At 45.1% G+C, this 10397-nt stretch overlaps 1 long non-coding RNA gene across 1 annotated transcript; it reads left to right on the top strand.

The window, feature by feature from the left end:
- The first annotated feature begins 3285 nt into the window (after window positions 1-3285).
- On the top strand, window positions 3286-3791 carry LOC139289241 (uncharacterized). Its single transcript, XR_011597455.1, has 3 exons — window positions 3286-3383; window positions 3491-3580; window positions 3679-3791. It is a non-coding gene; the product is annotated as an uncharacterized lncRNA (long non-coding RNA).
- The last annotated feature ends 6606 nt before the right edge of the window (window positions 3792-10397 follow it).

Genomic DNA, 10397 nt, shown 5'->3' with positions numbered 1-10397 from the left:
TACATTATAGAGAGGTACCCATTGAATTATTCAGTAAAAAATAGGAAGGCACACCAGTATTAATATTAATGTTAAAAAAGTCCAGTTGTGTTGTAACATTGCAAGTACATTATAAACAGAGTATTAATATGTGCTTAATGCCAATTGTACTGTTATACATCAGAAAAAATATGAACATTGGCAAGAAAAGGGACAGTTTCCATCGGTCTTCATGTGAGTGTGATAATATGGGAAAAAATAGGCATTAGTTCATACATCAGTTATTTTAGATTATATCTTATATTGTAATCTGTTTATGGTCATATGTCCTCTAGTTTTATCTCATAATTTGACAATGAGATCACCATTCCTGTATCTATCTGTAATTCTATGAATATACATATATATATACACAATTACAGGTTTATTCACATATATCTTTGCAAATGGAAAATCTGAATTTTGTTTATTTTTCAATTGATCATATTTCCAAATGCAAATTTGATTACTTGTTTTTTGTTTTGTTTTATCTTGCCACTGATTTGAATATCTTGTGACATATTGTTATATGTTGCAGTTAATAGATTAGTGATATTTCTTTATATTCACAAAATGTCCTACTGTTCTTTTTTCTAACAGCCAAGAACAACAGTACAGAGGTAGAGGCTGACAGTAAGGTTGTAACTCCTTCAAAACGATCTCCAGAGGAAACCTCCACAGATGCAGCTCCCTCTTCTCAGCCTGACACTGAACCAGCCCCACCACAGAACCACCCTCAACAAAAAGCAAAGGAACCAATCAGTCGTGGTGTGTCCAAGCAGCAATCTTCAGAATCAGACACCTGTAAACCATCAAACCCAGCAAAAGCTAGTCTGTCTCCAGACACACAATCCCCATCCACCTCAGCGCCCAGACATCATGAAACAGGGGCCCTTATGGTCACCAAGACCACATACGTCATACCAAAGAAGCAGTCTGGACCCCAGCCTCCGTCCAGCCACATGTCAGCCTCAACATTGGGTCATAAGCCTTCTTCAGCCCCCACGCTGCTGAACGAAACCAGAAATCTGCCTGTGCCACCTGCACCCAGTGCTCCGTCCTCCAGACCCTCTCAGCCCAATACCCAGGTCAGACAGAGCATCCAGCGCTCCCTCACCAGCATCCTGGTAAAAAGGTGAGAACTGTTTTACAGGCTTATATGAAAGCACCAGTGTGGGACTTCTTTGATCATGCAAAGTCTTGTCATATACAAATACTCTTTTGATCAATCTGACTTGTAAATTGAAAATGACATCACATTATAGACTTCAGGAACATATTAGTGGCTTTTACAAGAATTAAGGTGTAAAAATTGCATCTTAATCTGTTAGAGCAGTGATGCACAAAAAATATGTAGACTAACTGCCTTTTCATTTGTCAAGGGTGTGTGATTGTGAGGACTTGGAGATGTCTGAGAGTGATGTTGCAAAGCTTGTCGCAAGCATTGAGATGGAGATGTTCGACATATTTCGCAACACAGACAGCAAATACATGAACAAGTACAGAACTATAATGTTCAACCTGAAAGATCCAAGAAACAAGGTTTGTTCAAAGTTGATAAAAACCCATTTCTCTTTTCTTACCATACATTTGAATACTACTCTCAACATCGCAGAAATTTGTATTGTGAGTTTTTATTTATGTTTTTAGCAGACTGACAGTCCAGTTATGGTTCTCTCTAGGGCTTGTTGTACCGGGTTGTTCATGGAGAGATCGGTCCCTTCAGACTGGTCAGGATGAGCCAGAAGGATATGCAGGCTATCAAGGCATCAGAGCCAAGTCCAAAAGAAACAGAGGTAAAGTGTAATCAAACTTGTTATCAGGCCTCAGAATGGTCAAGCAAAGGTTTGTGTCATAAGTGATTATCGTCTTCCATTGCTTCTGTGTATCTAGGTTAAGGATGCAGCTGCTAAAACGACAGGTTTGCTGCAAAGGCCTGAAGCAGTGAAGGTAGATTTGCCCAGTTTGAATCCTGCTAAACGCGATAGAAACACGGTTTGTACCTCATTTGCATTCAATTGGTGGAATTTAACATCTTTACATGGTCATTATATTGTCACTCCTGCTCCATATTAAAACATTCTCAAGAAAGGCCATGGATGTTATGATAACTTTGTGGGATAAGTCCTATTGTTTGTGTGTTTGTGTCTATTTATTGCTTCTCAGGAACAGAAGAAAAGTCTTCCTGCTCCTGCTTCCAAGATCAGAACAAGCCTGCCAAGCCAGGGTAGTGCTGTTCCAGATATCCTTGCCTGTATGCTTAAGGACACAACATCAGAGCACAAAGCTCACCTCTTCGATCTTAAATGCAAGATATGTACAGGTGAATTAAAAACATGTTTTGCAATAGCTGTGCAATACCTAGTATACATTATTATCCAATGAACACCCATTGTTACTTTTAGTTTTTCAAAGTAGATTTTTATTCCCTCCCAAAGGTCAAAGACTAGACGGGGATGAGGAGGAACCTGCAAAGAAAAAACCCAAGGTTTCTGAAACAAGAGATAAATATGAACCCTCTTGGAGAAAGTCTGCAGGAGATGACTCCCCTTTGCTAGCGCCACCTGACTCACCTGACATGGATTCTCCAACATCATTCCAAATGGACCCTTCACCCCACCTTAACATCGACTCTCCAGTATTGACTATAGTAGAATCCCCTGCTTCCCCCATAATGGATTCTCCAGCCTCCCCTACTTTAGAGTCTCCAGCTTCCCCTGTCATGGAGTCCCCTGCATCCCCAACTCCAGACACTCCTAAAGCTACTACACGAAAGAGAGCATACACACCAGTTGTGATTCCAGCTGTCTCCACAGTAACCATCACAAGGCGTGACCCCCGCACTGCAGCAAGCAGGTTATCTGCTTCATCCAGTGGCTCCTCTGGTTCCAGTAACACAACACATAACCAATCAGCCCCTTATACTCCTCTTAAAGAGACTAGATCTGCCTCTCCCTCAGCACCAGCCTCCTCACTACCACCAATGAAAACATTACCTAAATCTATCTTAATGAAGCCAACTTCCTCTTCAGATCCCAGACTCTATGGCACATCCTCAAGGTATTTAAAAAACTGTGTGAGAATAAAGCCCATAGAATAGAATTGAATGATTATATTCTATGCGCTTCTGTTTTAGATAGTATACATTTGAACAAAATCAGCATAATGTGTGGCTATGATTGTTATTTTGCTGTTGTGGTTTGTGTCTCAGGACCGTGATATCTGAATCCCCAGCTGATGGAGAGACTTCTAAGTTCATAGCTAAGCAAGACATACTGTGGAAAGGCTTCCTAAACATGATTAGTGTAGCCAAGTTTGTCACCAAGGGATATCTGGTTTCAGGATCTCCTGAAAATCTTAAAGCGGTACAGTGCTTCACAATTATAACTTTTATTCATAGCTGTATTAAAAAGATCTGTCGTTGTCCTAGTTGAATTGACAAAGATCTAAAATGTTGTATCCTTGTGTGTAGGATCTACCTGATACTATACAAATCGGAGGACGAATACTGCCTGAAACAGTGTGGGACTATGTTGCAAAACTAAAGACATCTGTTACAAAGGTAAGCAGTAGACATATTATTTCCTTCTGTCTCTTATACAATAATATAGAAAATCCATCAATATTTTACTTCTACTTATGTTTGTTTTTGCTTATTAGGAGTTATGTGTGATCCGGTTTCACCCTGCAACAGAGGAGGAAGAGGTGGCCTATGTCTCCCTGTTTTCCTATTTCAGCAGCAGAGGTCGTTTTGGTGTAGTCGCCAATAGCAGCCGTTCCATCAAGGATGTATACCTTGTCCCACTCAGTGCAAAGGAATCAATCCCATCCATACTACAACCTCTTGAAGGACCAGGTATGATAATGCTTCGACTACCGCTTATAGTCTTATACAATGTATATTATTGCATTATTCGGCTTAGGAAAGCGCCTATATTAACACCTCCAAGACCCAACAGTAACGGCTTATATTCAGGCAATCTATCTATTTAATTTTGACTTGTTCTAATAATTTATTTGTCTCACTTTTCTTTGTTTCACAGGGCTTGAAAAAAACCGGCCCAATCTTCTTCTGGGTCTGGCAATCATTCAGAAGGCAAAACGTCCAGCACACTTGCCTCAGGAAATTGAAGAGAAGAGACCCAAAGTTAATATGTCCAAAGACCCTATGTGGATCCCAAAACCTCCGGTCCTCTATGGTTCTGACAAATTAGAGATATTCCAACCTTACGATCCAGAGACTCCTGCTAGCACCACCCCTCCTGGTTCACCATCTTTCCCTGGGTCACCATCAGAGTCTTCCTCAAACCCTCCTGTTTCTACCTCAGCCGCTGTTGCTGCCACTCAGTCCACCTCTAATACTAAGAATCCCACAACTGCATCCAGTGACAAGACACCGCTGCAGACTATCTTGAAGTCTTTGTTCCTCAATAAACAAACTGACTCTTCTGACGGAAGTTCTTCAACAACAACAGTTAGTGTTAAGAAGCTTCCAGTGTTTTCTAAGGTGTCAGGGTCAATGGTGGATCCAATTGTCCAACAGTATGGACAGAAATCCAAAGTCAAAGAAATAGAGGAAGAGGAAAATGACTTCGACCGACCATATGACCCAGAAGAGGAGTATGATCCAGCAAAAGGATATGGAATGGTTGCCCCACAGAGCATAGGAAAAATTAAGGAAGATGCGCCTGCAGTATCAGGCTTTGCAGACGATGATGTGGCCTATGATCCAGAGGATGAGACTATCTTTGCAGATATTCAAAGTGATATTGCTGTAACAAAGCCCCCTGTTCCAACTCAAACATCAGATTCTCTGCCATGCCCAACCCCAATTTCCACCCAGGCTGTAACGCCATCTCCCATTTCCACTCCAGCGCAAACTTTTACCCCAGCTGGAGTTACAGAGAAGCTTCCTACAGGCACTGTGGTTGTCTCAGCTGCAACACTAACTGAACAACAGCGGATGCTTGAGGAGCTCAATAAGCAGATTGAAGAGCAAAAACGGCAGTTGAAGGAGCAGGAAGAAGCACTACGTCAACAGAGAGAGGCTGTGGGTATGTTCATGGCTCACTTTTCTGTTTCAGATTCCCTGATGTCTCCCCCAGCAAAATCTTTGCCTCTCAGTCAACTGTCATCTCTGCCGAGTGGAGTAATGCAAACAGAATCAAGGCCTTCAGAATTAACAGACAAGACCAGCAACTTTACAGAGACTGTGGGCAGTTCAAATGTGGATTCACAGACTGTTAAGCTAGAGGACACAACTACCATGCCTAATTTAATAAATGATACAGATACTGTTACACAGCAAGACGAAACACAGGAAAATATTGATGAATGTGACAAGTATTCCTCTGCTGGAGAGATTGAAGATTCTGATGTAGCTTATGATCCTGAGGACGAATCACTTTTTAATGAAATTCAAGACGATGTATTTCAAGGAAGCAGTGTAAAGAGTCATGATTCATCTTTGTCTAGAGCAGGGCATAGTGCCTGCCGCAAGGGCACTTCTCCAAATTCACACCACAGCAGAAAGCGAAGGTCATCACCAAAAAGGCGGAGTCATCGTGAAAGGGACCGCCATAGAAGTCCTTCAAGAAGGTCACAGCAGCGTTCTCCTTCACATTCCCAGAGACGTAGAGAAAGGGATAGACACAGAAGAAGTGAAAGGGATAGGTCAAGGCATAGAGCTAGAGCCCAGTCTGAACGCCAGGGTCGCCATCGTAAAGACCATACACGCCGACATTCTCATGGGCGTAGAAGATCCCCATCATCTACACCCAGAGGACCTTCCCCTCAAGTCCTTGAGAAATCAAACCATGTAAGTGTTCCATGTATTGCTCCAGACTCTTCAGACTCTGTTGTTGGACAATTTGTAGAGAATAACACGTCATCATGTACCTCAGTTACTGTTAAAAATGAACAGTTAAAATGTAATCTTGTTGAGAGCCCTGATAAAGACTTTTCTCCCTGTTCACAAGAACTTCTTCACAATGTGAAGCTTGAGATTTCAGAACCACCAAAATCCCAGGAGCTTCAAAACAATTCAGTCAGTGACCATGATGACACAGCTAGTGGTTTTTCTACACAGATGGATAAATCCTCTCAACAGGAAACTCTGCTTAAAAACAAATTTGAAAGTACAGTTCCTTTAAGAGAAATTGATCCACCCATTCGAGATTCTCCTCAGAGCCCTGATCCAGAGCCACAGTTTGTGAAACCTAGCAGCATAGAAAAGAGTGACTCTCTAAAGATTGAGGAAATCAGAGATCCTGAGACATACACCAGTGTCTCAATGCCATTTGTTAAAGTTGAAAATAATGATCTGCCTATTGGTGGTCAACCAACAATATCCAATATACTGTGGCCTACTGTTGGAGGTCCAATGTCAAATGTTAGAAATAGGGAAAGTCCAGGCCTAAAGCCTCTAGAAATACTGGGTCAAGGGGGAGGACATTCAAATCCAGCCACGGGCTCAGATATTCATTGCTCAAAAATAGACCCTGCGGCAAAGCATCCAGGACCTGGTATGAGTGGTCCAGGTAGTAGAAATGCAGGACCAGATATGAAAGAACCTGGAAATAGGGGATCACAGATAAGAGAAACAGGAATTAGATTCCCAGGGACTGATATGAGAGGTCCAGGCATGCAAGGCATCCCCAACATTTGGAGTCCTGGACCACACATACAAGACCTAGCTATAAGCGGTCTAGGGAAACATGTGATGGACCCAGGGGCTGGGATGCAGGGTTCAGAGCCAAATATGAGAAAACCAGGTATCCAGCATTACAATACTGACAGGATTGGTTCAGGGTCAGTCATGAGAGGTTCTGGGATGGGAAGTCCAGTACAAGATATGGAAAGTTCTAGTATGCAAGGTGTGAACCCAGAAGTAAAAGGTCCAGGCCCTGGTGTGAGGCAGTGTGAACCAGAAATGAGAGGAAAAATGCTTGTTCCAACTGTTACAAATTCACATACAGGAGGATCAGGCCTACAAAATGAGAGGAGAGATCCACTCACGAAGGGTCCTTCATCCGATAGCCCTCAGCCTCACAGAAGGAGCTCAGTGTTAAGGGAGCATTTATCAGCTATGTATCATCCAAGTCCAAATACAAGGGGGCCGATTCTAGATGATGAGAGAAAAAACCGAGATGTCCGTTGTCTACAGAAAGGCTTACTGTGTCTTAGAACAGAGGAGCATAGTTCACAGCCAGAAAACCTTGACGGCAGGCCAGGTGTGATGGAAATTGGAAGAAATCAATCTTTTGAGGGTCCACAGATAGAGGGTAGGGCTACAGATATTATAGGAAGAGGTAGAGGCCAAAAAGATAGAGAGATACAAAGTCCACATACTGGGGATATGAGATCTGCTATCAGGGGCGGAGGTATAAGACATCCAAGTCGAGATATAAGGAGTCCAGGTCCATCTGTTAGGGGCTCAGGAAGAGTTCAGAGGCAATCAAGGCATGATGGCAGTCCAGTTTTAGAGGAAAGGGGGCCTCAGAGTAGAGTTTTTCAGCCATATGGAAGAGGTGCAGATTTGAGCAGGGTGGGTGGTGGTCGAGAAAGGATTTTAGATTCCAGTGCATCTATGGGTTCAGAGGCTATAGTTCTAAGAGCAGATAGAATACCCCCAGAAATGACAGATGAACAGTGGTGCCCACAAAGAGGGCGAGATGTACACATGAGAGGACCAGGGCCAAATATAAATTATGGAAGTTGTGGGTCTAACATGTCCTGCATTGGACAAGACAGTAGTGGGCCTAGAGAACATTTCAAGGAACCACGGCCAGATTTTAGGGCTGAAAGGAGTGTGCATGGCCCTGATATGAGAGAATCAGAAACTATGCATGAATTAAGAAGGCCAGATACAACAGAAAGAAGTTATATCGGACCTGGTCAAGATATGGGTACTATGGGTGGCTCAGATACAAGGGCTGATAGAAGTGAGTCCTATGCAAGGAGTTCAGGCAGACACATTGGAGAAACAGGTCCAAATAGGAGTGATTCAGACATGAAAGGAAGAAATACACAGGGTATATGGCTAGAGAGGAGAAATGAACAAATGGGTCAAGACGACAAAGGTCCCATGCCAAACATTACTAATCCAGATTGGATGGGTCCAGGATCAGTTCCTGTTGGTCCTGACATAAGGAGTCAGAGGAATAAAGGCCTGGGTCCACATATAGGAGATCCAGATTGGAGTGGCCCAGTGTCAGACATAAGCGATGATTGGAGAGGACCCGATAAAAGAGGATCAGGTCCAGTCAGAGGAGGGCCATTCATGCAAGATCAATGGACCGTTCCTCAGCCTGATAGGAGAGGTCCAAACATGGAGAGTCAGGGGCCTGACAGAAGAGGTGCTGGAAACCTAAACTTTAGAGAACCAGGACCTGAAATGAGAAGTCCAATTATGGAAGTCTCAATGCATGACAGGAGAGGACCAGGAGGTCCAGATTTCAGGGGACCAGGACCTGAAAGGAGAGGACCTAATATGGAGGTCCCAATGCATGACAGGAGAGGACCAGGAGGTCCAGATTTCAGGAGACCAGAGCCTGAAAGGAAAGGCCCAACTGATGACAATCTAGGACCTGGCATGAGAGGACCAGGGGGTCCAGATTTTGTGGGACCAGGCCTTGAAAGGAGAGGTCTAGCTATGGAGGGTCCTGGGCCTAACAGGAGAGGACCAGCAGGTCCAGATTTCAGGGGACCATGGCCTGAAAGGAGAGGTCCTGATATGGTTGGTCCAGGGCCTGACAGGAGAGGACCAGGAGATCAAGATGTCTGGGAACCAGGGCCTGAAAGGAGAGGTCCAGCTCTTGAAGGTCCTGGGACTGACAGGAGAGGACCTGGAGGTCCAGATTTCAGAGGCCCGGGACCTGAAAGGAGAGGTCCCACTACAGAGGGTCCTGGGACTGACAGGAGAGGACCTGGAGGTCCAGATTTCAGAGGCCCGGGACCTGAAAGAAGAGGTCCCGCGATGGAGGGTCCTGGGACTGGACCTGGAGATCCAGATTTCAGAGGCCAGGGACTTGAAAGGAGAGGTCCCGGTATGGAGGGTCCTGGGACTGACAGGAGAGGACCTGGAGGTCCAGGTTTTATAGGACTAGGGCCTGAGAGGAGAAGTTTATCTATGGAGCGTCCTGGGCCTGATAGTAGAGGACCTGGATGTCCAGATTTCAGAGGACCAGGACCTGAAAGGAGAAGTTTATCTATGGAGCATCCTGGGCCTGATAGTAGAGGACCTGGATATCCTGATTTCAGAGGACCAGGACCTGAAAGGAGAGGTTCAGCTGTGGAAGCTCCAGGACCTGAAAGAAGAGGACTAGGAGGTCCAGATTTCAGTGGACCAGTTCCTGATAGGAGAGGTCCTGCTATGGGTGGTCCTGGTCCTGATGGGGGAGGACCAGGAGGTCCAGATTTCCAGGGACCCGGGCCTGATAGGAGAGGTCTTGCCATGGATGGACCAGGTGGTCCAGACTTAAGAGGGCCTGGGTGTGAAAGGAGAGGTCCCTCTTTGCAAGGCCAAGGGTCTGACAGGAGAGGACCATTTATGAGAGGTCATGGGCCTGCCTTCATAGGACTGGGGCATGAAAGAACTGATATGGAAGGTCCAGGGCCTCACAGTAGAGGACCACACTTCAGGGGTCCTGTGCCAGAATTTGGACATCCAAATATGGAGGGGCCAGGGCCTGACAGAAGAGGTCCAGACATCAGATCAGGTTCTGGTATGGAGGATCCAGGGCCCAACAGGAGAGGGCCAGGAGGTCCACACTTCAGAGGAGTGAGGCCTGAAAGAACTGTTATGGAGGGTTCAGGGCCTGATAGGAAACGTCCAAGAGGTCCAGATTTTAGAGGACCAGGTTGTGAAAGTAGCGGTCCACTCACTGATGGCCCAGGGCCTGGCAGAGAAGAACCAGGAGGCTCAGGCTTAAGGGAACCTGGGCCTGAAAGGAGAGGTCCAGATTTTCAGGGTCCAAGACCTGATTGGAGAAGATCAGGTGGTTCAGGCATCAGGCAGAAATGTCCAAATACAGAAGGTCTAAGAAATAGAAGAGATGACTGGGGAGGGGCTGACTTTGGAGACTCAGAACCTATCCAAGACAGCCCAGATATAGAGGGCTTAGGACCTGATAAAACAGGTCGAAACTTGAGGGGTCCAGGGCCAGAGAGCAGTCTAAATTGGGGAGAAAGATTGAAAGGGCCAGGCTTCAGGGGCTCCGCACCTGATAGGAGAGGCACAGACAGAGAGGAACAATGGTCAGATGGAAGAGGGTGCAATATGGAGGCTGTTGGAAATGAAAGCAAATTTTCAGGAGATGATTGGAAAAGACATGGAAACAGGGGTCCAGGGCCCATCCAAGAAGGTCCAGATGAGCAGG

Source organism: Enoplosus armatus, chromosome 8 (assembly GCF_043641665.1).
Source record: "Enoplosus armatus isolate fEnoArm2 chromosome 8, fEnoArm2.hap1, whole genome shotgun sequence".
NCBI lineage: Eukaryota > Metazoa > Chordata > Actinopteri > Centrarchiformes > Enoplosidae > Enoplosus > Enoplosus armatus.
Note: the sequence above shows the minus strand (reverse complement) of the source record. Positions and strands in the feature narration are given on the sequence as shown.